This window comes from Danaus plexippus, chromosome 24 (assembly GCF_018135715.1).
Source record: "Danaus plexippus chromosome 24, MEX_DaPlex, whole genome shotgun sequence".
NCBI classification, from domain to species: domain Eukaryota; kingdom Metazoa; phylum Arthropoda; class Insecta; order Lepidoptera; family Nymphalidae; genus Danaus; species Danaus plexippus.
In genome coordinates this window covers 2,647,339-2,659,506 of record NC_083552.1, presented here as the reverse complement: position 1 = coordinate 2,659,506, position 12,168 = coordinate 2,647,339, and the positions used below count along the sequence as shown (strand labels likewise).

The 12,168-nt window shown below is 29.3% G+C and overlaps 1 protein-coding gene and 1 long non-coding RNA gene across 5 annotated transcripts in view; both read left to right on the top strand.

The window, feature by feature from the left end:
• Positions 1 to 12,168, top strand: part of LOC116775838 (ankyrin-3-like) — an 82,354-nt gene that overhangs the window by 15,553 nt on the left and 54,633 nt on the right. The window lies entirely within an intron of this gene.
• Positions 2,042 to 3,127, top strand: LOC133319543 (uncharacterized). The gene is made up of 3 exons (XR_009753117.1): positions 2,042 to 2,073; positions 2,348 to 2,436; positions 2,593 to 3,127. It is a non-coding gene; the product is annotated as an uncharacterized LOC133319543 (long non-coding RNA).

The following is a 12,168-nucleotide window of genomic DNA, read 5'->3' as shown; positions in this document are numbered from 1 at the left end:
TTGGATTTGGAAAGTTTTTTTTTTGGGTTGCCTATATTTATTATTGTATGTTAGATATACTTTCGCCAAATATTTTTTACTATGTCTTATAGTACGCTCTAGTAAATGTACCAATCTAAGAATCTACCAATGAGTTCATTGATACGCCCTTGTACTCTCAGGTTGTTCAATGATCGGTCTGAGTTTATAATATTTGATACAAATTAAACCGGTTAATGTCATAACGCGTTGGATAGACGCCACTTCTGTGATGTAATAAAGCTTAAAGGTCGCCTGTATGCTTAGTCCAAGTTTTCAATGTCACACTGCACACGAAGCGTTCCCCGTTTCTCATTTAATAATCTACGTTAACACTAAAAATGCTAACATTTAGGTATAAACTGTTATGTTTAAAAATGCTATTAAAAATGCTATTTAAAGCTGTTTAATCGATAGTGATGTCGTGTCAGTTAAAATTAAAGTGTAAGGGCAAAGTTTACTTAAAAATTACATGTTCGTACTTAGCGTGACTTATATTTCTAAGAAATTAATTGCATTTTGCGATATTAGGATATTCTTAAAAATATATATTAAGATTCGAAATAAATATAAAATTTCTTTTTTATGGTCTGAAACAAGTAAAAACATTAATAATTTATTTGGATTATTGAATGGAAATCTGTATCCTATTTAAAAAAAAAAACTATCAAATGTTTATGCAATATAAAAATCGCTGTCGATTCGCTATAAAAATAAATATATAAAATTATGAAATATGTACATCCCTATAGAGAATTTAGTTTCTTTTAATATGAAAAATTAAAAAGTTAATTTTTTTTTGTTAAGAAAATATAGACTTTAATCATATGAGAAATAAAGTTTAAAATCTAAAAATCGTTTATTACTATTACAATTTATCTATGACGTAGCAGCTGCGAGGGTGTCCGTATGTATTGTTAGAAAAGATATGAGTTTCGTTTTTGTATTTTTAATGCTTTATTGATGGATTTATATTGGGCTAGAGGTCACATATCTATGGATTGGTTTTTTATCCTTCTGTATAGATTCTTATATATTTTTATAATTAAAATAATATAATATAAGTATACAATTGTGAACCTTGACTTATATGTACAAAGGTATAAAATTGTAAATCCTAATATTTAATTATTCTCTTCATATTAAACGATATGGAACTTTGAATATTTTTGATCTCAGTAACAGCTGTCATTCTATTCTATACTACGTGAGTTAACAAACAAACAATTACTTTTACACATCACAGTAATCAATGGAGCGTTGAAGAAATTCAATAGAAGCATGCTACTGAATAATTTCAGTCGAGTCTACAAATTCATAAGGAAAATCGTCTTAAATAGGACATGCGAGCTATGTTGGATGCGTTTTATTAATAACATATGATAAAAAATTCTGCATTCTTTACAAGCTATTTAGATCACCTCATCTCGTTCGTATCTTAGTGTTACGTAATTATTATTTTTATATATATATTTTTATACATATATGTATATTAATGGCGTGTTGATGATAATTATCTACCGTATTCGTAGTCTGTAGTTACTATACTGCAAATTGCAGAGAAATAGTCTTCAAGTTCCTGTTGGTACTATGACTTGTAGGAACATCGTTCGTGTTGTTCTTACTATGCATGATTTAATATTAAATTTGTTTTACTAGTACAGTTAAAGAAATCGAAATATCTGATCAAAAATTATATATAAAAATAAATTTTAACTTCAATGGTCTTCATTAATGAACATTCATACATATATGTATACTTAAAAAAATATTTTTGTTATTATTATATGTGTATTTACTGGTACCGTGTTCACATCTCGTCTTAGGTACAACGGACCGTGGGAAGGTTGATCGTGGGAGATCTGTGTCGTCTGAGCATTGATCCTGTTATGAGTTGATATCTTAATTAATATATATATATATATATGTCTTTGAATTGAAGCTGTATTCCATACAATCATATATACTGCAATACATGAAACAACTTATCGTCATGATAGTTATATGACATGTGGCGTGATAGTAAATATACCAGTTGTGTACATATTAAACAAAGTAAGTAATATTTTCCGGCCAACTGTCTTACATTATAGTTATCTAATAATAAATATGCTCTCAAACGCATATTATTTGTTGCAACCAAAATTAGTATCAACTGAATACCTCTATGCAAATTCTAAGCGGGGCTATAAATATATATTTTTAGACATAATAATTATGTAATCAATTCCGTTTGATGACGAATGTTTTAAATCTGTTACATTGTTTTGTTCGTTATTCATAATAAGAACGATCATGCTTGCTTTCTTTGATTTTATTTCCCACGCAGAGGAAGTATCCATCTAAGAAATGTTACGTCATAGCGCTGCCCACGTGCTAAGAAAACAAAAAAATATTGAACATGCGGCCCTGGAGACGGTATGCACGGATATTCGTTAAGATAATTTCGTTTGAATTTTGTTTTATTTGATAATATATTATTATGCTAAGTTGTTCTTAAGTCATTCCAATGTAATACGTTGTAAATCTTATATATGTATATATTTCAGCGTAATTAAGATTTTTGTTTTATAGGTTAATATGCACGTCCGTCCCGGTGACGCTGTAAAAGCCAATAGGGCTAACAGCTACTGTCAAGTCGAAAAAAAAATGCACGTATGTATATCCAATTCTATAAGTATGATTAAAAAGTTTTAGTCTTCCGAACGATTCAGGTATTTATGATAGAAAAATCATGTTTTATTTTATTTGAGAATAATGAAAAAAATTCTCTATAACCACTTCTTTTCTTGCCAAATGTTTTACATTATTTAAATCGATTTACCAATATGTCAGAATTCGATTCTCGCTCGATAATAATACTCGATACCTGTTCCATCAAGAGCTCATTTCATCTCCACTGACCTAAATGTAACTTGCCTATTTTGATGTACTTTCAGTTCTCACCAGCTTGTGATTGATTGGGTCTTGTCACATAAAAGCACTCTACTTTCTGGAATTGTAAATAAAATTTCATATCCTTGTGAAGTTTGAAATATTATAGTCATTGATATACAGGTAATATTTTAGAAGAAAATTTTCTTTTGCTCCATATCTTGTCATACATTTTTTTTAATATACGTTACTATTAAGAATAAACTAATATAAAGTAAAAATTTTAAATTATATGTAAGGATATGTTTATTGACACAAAAAAGTACATTTTAAATCCTAAATTTTTTTTATCTTAAAGCTTTAGACTGATTTTATTTATTTTTTATGGAACATCTTAACCAAATTGTTTCAAAGTACTTATATATTTATATGAACAAATGTAAGAGTCATTAATATACACGTACATACATACATGTATATATAATAATATAGTTTCCATTTCAAGTGATACACGGAACGAATCGACGAACACATTTACGAATGTAGAGATCTATACATTAATGTGTTGGCATACAACATTTATTCTTAAAAGTAGGTTAACGTCTCCAGGCGTCTTTGTTGGTAGATTTTTACTTTTTTTTACGACGTCAGTAACTATTCTTTGTTCATTTCCTTTTGAGAGAACTACTTTATGAGAAAACCATCTTTATTTTTTATAATGTCTCTCAGACTTTTATTTTTAACCGACTTCACAATCAGAGCTTTTTAGTTTCAATATATTTTTACTTATACAATCAAACATAAGGAGTTTTATAGCTACCACGCCAAAAAAATGACATTTCTACAAAATAATATGTAACATTTTCAAGTAATTACATTGTATGTAATGAGATCTAAGATATTCCTGAATATTCATTTAAATAAAACTAATATTTTCGGATTTACTACGTGTTTTTATTATTATTTCAAACTGCATACTCTCGACTTTTCGATTACTTTGCAGCGACCGTGACCACGGGCAGACGAGATGAGAATGTCTGTCACAGTCACAGTTTATAAAATAATAAAAAACGTGCTGTAAATTCGAATATATTTGTTTTATATCAATTCTATTTTTACAATAAATCATATATGAGTATATATATATTAATATATATCTAAATGAGTCTCCAAATCACATATATAATCATTATATTAAAAGTATACGCCACCTTCAAAGGTACTATACGCCTAATAAGCAATTAGTTGTATTGGAAAGTAAGCTTTCTCTGCATCGCCTCTATAAAGTGAGAATCTGTGTTTGTCCATCTGATGGAGGCTGGTAATTGTTTCGGGCCCTTGTCTATTCGCTCTAAGTCCTTTCACTTCGCTAAACTACGTTTGCATCAGGCTTTATCTCATTTTATAAATGTAATAATATATATATATATTAATTTAAATAAATAAATTTACAAACTCGTCCAGTTAGTCACTAACACTAATTTAAATATGTTTTAATTCTAGATATATGTTATATCAAAATCTTTATTAAAATACAACCTATTTGGGTTTCCTTTGTTTCATTTATTGTTTTCTTAAGCGCCACCTGTTGTTAAGTTTTTAGTATTTAAGTTTTTAACCCACCCATATTTTAATTGTATTATACTATTTAAAACTGTACGTATGAAAGTTACGAGCGTTGTTGATTTAGACCTGAAGTCCATAAACAAGAACTTTACTTTGTTTTAATGAACTATCAAGACGCGATCAAATACGAGTCTCTTATTAATTACGAATTTAAGGAAATCTACTTCACTACTAAGCTTAATATTTTGATAGTATTGTTTAATAAAGGTAGTTTTAAATGTAACTACAAATTCACATTACTACAAAGACGCCTCTCATATAAATATATGGGAAACTTATTACACTTAACTGTTCCATTCATGTATAGTGAAAATAATTTTGAAGTCATTATAATGGAGACAATGAATGCACTTCATTTCATAGATGAATGTGTTGTGACCGTTAACATTGTGTGTATGCTAATAACGTGCTGTAACAAAATTATAATAGGTAAACATTGTTAATGCACTAACATTAACATTATTTACGAACTTATTCTGGTGCATAACTAATATGAACATTTGCAAGTCATTACAAATTGTTAAACATTTCTAAGCTCAATTTCGGTTCGCGTGTTTAAAGCTAACTGTCGTGGTCTTTTGTTTAGAAATTTATTGAACTAAAAATATTCTACCTAGTTTTAAAAGTAATTATGAAGAAATGTGATTTATTTAATTTCAGTCGATTGTTATTGTTAAGTGGATTTACTTACTGACTTACACCATGATATACAAATACATACTTATACATTTATATTTAAAATATATTATTTATGGCATTTCATGTTCAGGTATATGATTATGAAATAAAAAAAAAATAATCTAATGACCATGCAGGTCAAATTGGTTTTCTTGTCAACCCAATTACGTATGGCGTATCCAACTAATATAATTTACCATATTCGGTCATAAGTAAATTGCAATAAATCATTATACGAAGCGACATCTATCTTCATCACACTGACACTAAATAAAAGAGTGCAGACTGAATTAGAAAAGCTACGATATATCTAATTACAATAATTGCTTTGGTGTAATCATTCAAACTCCAAAGCTAGAGCGTTAGTGTTCGAGGCTTTCGATATTTCATTACTTTCGCCTTCAATTCGTTTCAAACAGAATAACGCCTATTGGATGTTCACTGTGAAGAGTTTTTTGTACGGTCATGTAAATTGGATTTGAATTTAGTTTACTTTTGTTCCGGGAAATTACATTTTAGATAGGAAATAATTCTAAATAACATTAATGGTGACTTTATTTCGTCTGTAACATGTAATATAATCGTAATGCTACGCCAAATGGTGGTGATGTGATGATAAATTTTTCATGATATTTCTAAGTCTTTCATTATCATGATACGAGAAAACGCGAAGTAAACTGTCCGTCTGTCAGAATTCTCATGTCGTCAATGTATTATGAAGAGATCCTATCGATATATACACATGATTAACCTCTCATTTTGTTTGTTAAAATGAAACTGCGTGACATATTTTCGTAATAAGGCAAGAATTAATGAAATTCCTATAAAGTATAACACACGAAGACTTTTCGTGTATGTTGATTATATCCACATTAAGCACTAGATGCTATGTAATACACACTTATTAAAAGTATTTATAAATAATACTACATAGTAGAACTCATCTAGAGTGTCAGCACTAAGCCTATTTTAAAGTAGATAATAGTTACATATATAAATATATTATAATATTAATACGTAAGTTTAATGACTGTCAGGATTGGTTATTAGTAATCCAGGCCCGGGAAGAACACTTCACATTTTTGTAACGCAAAAAAAAAAATCTTTTCTTACCGCATCACTTTATTGCAGTTACAGAGAGAGTGTCCATTGAGTACAGTTACGTGCATAAATGACAAGCGTTGACAGAACGGTAGGGCGCCCTGATTGTATAAATTGATGGCTGTGACAGGACTTCCTCAAAACCATTTTATGTTGCACCAATATAAATAAAGCCGTCACTTTTGTAACCGACTGTACCTATTGTTTTGGCCTACGTCCATACTTTACGTTTTCATACCGACAGGTTAATGGTATTTTATAAGATTAAACGTATTAAGGTCATAGAAAGTTGAATCATTTGATGCAATAATATGTATTGTGTTTTTATCTCAGTAATAATTCATCACTAAAACATTCTTATATATTATTGATAAAAATAAAAAGGTTATGAATAGTCATAATAATTATTTATATGATTTATCCGTGGAAATATATCCCATAGTCTATTTTATATATATAGTCTATTTCAAGAGAGAGTAATTCTAAAATAAGAAATATATACATTTATATATGTATATAGTATATACATATAACCTATGTTTGAGTAAAATAACGAACAAGACGTACTATGAGACTTTGAGGGATAATCCGTTTAGTAAAAATATTGTTTTTACCTATAATTCATATGTATTAAACGACTTTCATAAAAAATGACATTCCGGCCTGGCCATAATGTAAGGTCTCATGAATAAAACATTTGTTACCGTACCCAGTTACATATAACACGTCACTTGACTCATAACCGCAATGAGGTTTTGTATTAAATGGGTCAAGTTTAATTGGATTATGTAATCCCATGAGGGCGTGTGATCAGACAGAACAAGTCAGCACAGGGAAGTGTGAATTATGTGCACGCGAACTGGTGTTGTTAATGGATTACATGCAACATGCATGGGTTCTTATATACAATTCAAGATGTATGCAAGGTATGCATAATTCCGATATTTTTCATTATATTCTATGTCATTTCAATGCTACGTGCTTATACAGCTGCAGGTCGGTTAGATGTGGCTATCAAAATCATGAAGAGATGCTGGTTTTTTTTAAAGAATTACATAGGTTAAAGGTGAAAGGTGTAGAAGATTTACGTTGGCATATAATACTCAAGTATACAGCGCGTGATTATAGAAGGAAATATAATAACAGCCTCCAGCATGATCTGATGAAGATTGTAAAGTATTCTGTCTGTGTTATGTCACTTATATATATATATATATATATATATAAACATTACATATACAGTCATTTAATTCTCATACAGTCTATAAGGAAAAAAAATCTCAGCTCTCATACGTCGTTATCTCAATTATAATTTTTATTTGTGATTTAACAAGCGCTCCACGAAATTGCCGCCGTTCGCCGTGGGTTGACGCTTCCCAATATGGCGGTGAGTCAGGCCTTAGCGTTTTACTAATGGCTCAATTTGTGTCTACAAATCTTGGAAATACGATACTACTATACCACTATAAATAGTACTCAATTTGCGCGTCTTCTTCTGTTAAGATATGTTGTTATTACTCCGCCCACATAATTTTGAAACTTATAAGATCGTTCTAGAATGATTCTTAAGATGAACTTCAATCAACCTGTATAAAAATTAAGAAGCGTTTTAATCGAAAATTATTTGTTTTCTTTTATTGGCTGTTAACAGTTGTTATAAAAGCAATAATAATAATAATAATATAAATAAAATTATGAAGCAATAAAGTATAGACGACTTAAAAAATAATACTCTCATACATTTAATTAAAAAAAAAAACGACGCTAGCAACATAAGAGTCATTTTAAATACAATAGCGCCCACACGAACCTTATACCATTACATACGATTCCCACAAACAGATAAACCGACAATGAAGATTTTATCAAATGTTATGAACTACACAAATCAAGCTAAACATCACGACCTCTGAACTTCCGGATATAAAGAATCAATGTATTAAAAACGTTATACGAGTGGGTGACTGGACAGGAACGAGTTACAGAACCGGTCAGGGAAAGTCGTACGATATCCCGCTCAAACAAACATAAAGGATCGAAAGATTGTAAACATCTCGTATAAGGAGCGCGTTTAAAGCCAATAACTTTGAGATAACGAAAAGAAATGTGTCAGTTTTTGTTTTAAAAATTTACGTCCTACCTTGACTTTACAGATTATACATTTAAAAAAAGAAAAGTTTGCTATTCTATTTAAAAGTATGTTTCTTTTTACATTGTTGCATACAAAACCACGCCTTGAGACTCAGATATTCTTCGTGCAAAAGATTGCGTCATGGCAATTTTACTGAGCTGAATTGTGCATAGGACGAGTTATAGCGAATTATTATACATATTTATTCTATACTACTACATAATAACTATCGTTATATATATTATTAGGACCTGTGAAATGAGCCTCATATAAAAATATGATATATTTACGTGATCTTGTTAAATTAATAAAAAATACTCTTAGTACCTACTCATTTTATACGAGTTCAACAGCACATCCTCATATAGTTTCATATGTATGTCATAATAATATTATTAACTTCAATTCTTTATCTTTTCCTATAAAAGATAAATGTTTGATTTCAATCATATAAATGATATGTATTTTTAATTTCCTTCTACAAGTTCATAGCTTGCGCCCGTTCTGTTTCCATTCGCCACTGTTTTTTCGTTATTACGCATATGTGCAAGCATGCGTCACCATTTTGTATCAGCCCGTGATTCCTGCATGCATTTTTAATTACTTTAAAGGGCATCAGAATCAGTGCTTAGCACTAGTTTGCATCGTCAATATACAAAGCTCTTTAAATTTCTCATACATAAATCGTCGAACGTTAATTAATTTAACGGAATATATTGATTAAAAACGGGAAATATTTGTATTTAGTGCAACAATGCAAACTTATGCTAAGAACTAAATTATCGTTGTCTGAAATATAACCTGAATATTTAACTGATGTTTTATATCTATATCAATTTAACTGTACTTTGTAATATACCTGTATTATAGTGAATGATTATCATACATGGCTATTGAACTGTTTGCGTCTTACCAGCTAATTGTGAAATCGTTTTAAAGGCATGATTATAGACTAATCCAATTTTGCTTATTTTAGAAGAGCTGAAAACAAATCGAATTAACTTGTTGCACCATAACAAAGTAATATATGTATTATATTTACCGTACACCATTTAATAGAAATACATACAAAATAAAGCCTTTTTCATCAAAGCCATTATTTTTCATATCATTATTGAAGACTAAAAAAAAACTTAATGTATTATTATAACTTTAGTTCCAATAAAGTCCATTAAACGATTTTTTTTTTAACGCGTAAGTCGCTATAAATATTATCTTAAAAGTAAAAGAATGCACCCTTAGGCTGTTGGCGTATTTACGTAGAGCCACCTTAACAAAACACGCTAACCGGTTGTTTAAACTCAAGTTAAGTTCAAGAATATTCTAAGAACAATATAAATTTATTGATATCTTTATTATATTTTATTGCAAATGATAATGGTATAAGATTATTAAATTTAAAACAAAATCCGTAACGAATTATAACATGAATATGCTAAATGACTGTACTGGGTTTAAACTTTCTTTCATCCGTCTAATTATATTTTAAATCCAATTCATAAAATCAAAATAAAAAAATCGTCTAAATGGTCAGTGTTCGAATCTGCGACTTCAAGTTTATCACATACCAGTACCTTTTCCAATTGAGCCATCGTGCTTTCTAAAAACTATATACGTTCCACATATTTAAACTATTTTCATCTCATATTGTTTATTCGATTTTAAAACATAATTAAAATAATAAATATATCATATTTTTGTCTTCATATCTTTTTGCAAACAAGTTATTGACCGGGAATTTAATATTAACGATTTGAAGTCTCGATAGACACAGGTTCTTGATATTGCTGGTTGACAAAAAGCTGACTAGCTAAGAACTGGTCTGTTAGAGTCACTCATTGAACTCTGCCGTTATAACTGTTAGATGGAAAATAAATACGGCCATTGGATATATAGTCCTATTTATAGTATTAACTAACATCACACTACGGCTTCACTTGTGTTAATAGTAATAACTATTATATCTACACTTATATTGTCTACTGTTAGATTCTCTATGGTTATTTAGGGGCATGTATCAATTAGCTATTATAAAAAAAAAATCCTTTCCTTCATTGTAAAGTTTCCATTTTCATATTTGTATATAGTATTCCTTTAATATTTTCCCACCTTCTGTTCTATTGTCAAATCAAAGTTTAATTAAAATCCGTTTATGCGATTCCATTTTCGGTAAACTTAGAAATCATAGAGTATTTTCAATATCTCAGTATCAATAACTTTAAGGGATATATATATATATATTCTATTAAACAAATAATATATATCTATTTCTATGTGAAGCCGTATAAGGTTACATAAGTATCATAGTAACACGAACATAAATTAATAGCTTTTTAGGGTATAATGGTAAAGCTGTGGGAGTAAACAATTTTTTTATATTAAATTATGGAATTAAATCTATTACTACAAAATATACTTTTTATTTAATATTTTTAGGTAAAAAAAATTAATTTCATGTTGTTGTTGTTGTTGTTCATTCCAATAAAAAATTAATTTGTATGATTGTTTCTTACTATAAAAAATTTATACATACGCAATAAAATCCTGAATCCTGATAATATGTTATACAAGTTAATATTATATTTTTATTGTTACGAAATTTGTTTCGATGTAAATTCATTTTTATATCTTTATCTCTGCTATATTCTTATCAGACGATAATAAAATATTTCCAAAGTTGGATAATAAAGGCTAAATACGGAGCGAAACCGGCGTTTTATTTATTCTTTTGATGGACGGCCAAAAGTTATGTGTTACGTCAGCAAAATTTCATTAAGTATAAGACAAAATCATGACCTTTGAATCTTTGGCAGAGTTACAGAATCGGTCATTGCAGTCTTAATTTAAATAACTATCGTGGGTTTGTTTGTCAGCTTAAACTATATAATAACTAAGATTTAAAATTTAAAGAAACTTATATTTCGTTTCAAGATAACCCTGAAGTCGTATCAAACTAAGTCAATGTCGCTCAAACACATGAGCTTAACCTTGGAAATTACGTCATTAACCAATATTTATGTATGTAGCGATGATTCATCTGATGGTTTTAGGTGATTGCGAGCTCACAAGGTCACATAAACTGACTTCGAAAAAGTAGGTTCTATGTTTTTCATATATTCATTATATATTACTGTATATTGTTCCCTCAAAGGACATGTTCCTTTGATTAATGTCTTTTTATATGTTTAAAAATATTTCACGCCACAAATTATCTCAAGTACAATCATCTTCAGATATAATACACTTTACTCGATACTATACTATACTGATAACAATTTTTTCTGTTAACTTAAGATCTTAGGCTTATTAATAAATATTAAACCGACTTAAAAAGTGAGGACTGTATGTAATTAGTAACCTACACCTGGGTCGCAAGTCCCAGGCACTGTTGAAGCTCCTCTCCCTGCAACGCGATGGGCCCTGCCCCCCTCCCAAGGTTAATCCATGGAATGCTAAGAATTTTTCGTCGACTATGATTCAAATCTGATTCCTCTTATGTATGTTATATGTAAGTCTTTAAGGACATTAAATATTTTTCTATAATTTTTTTTTATCATCCCAATATAAGATAGCACGATAAGAAGATCGAGACATTGAATTTCGTCATTTATAGGAAGACCTTTATTTCTTCAATATCAGGATTACATACAAGTAAGATATATACGCCTATTAGTTCCATCCATGCCCGTTAAAAGTACTAAAAAAAAATTCGCTTATCTTATTCAAGACGGACGCTGAAA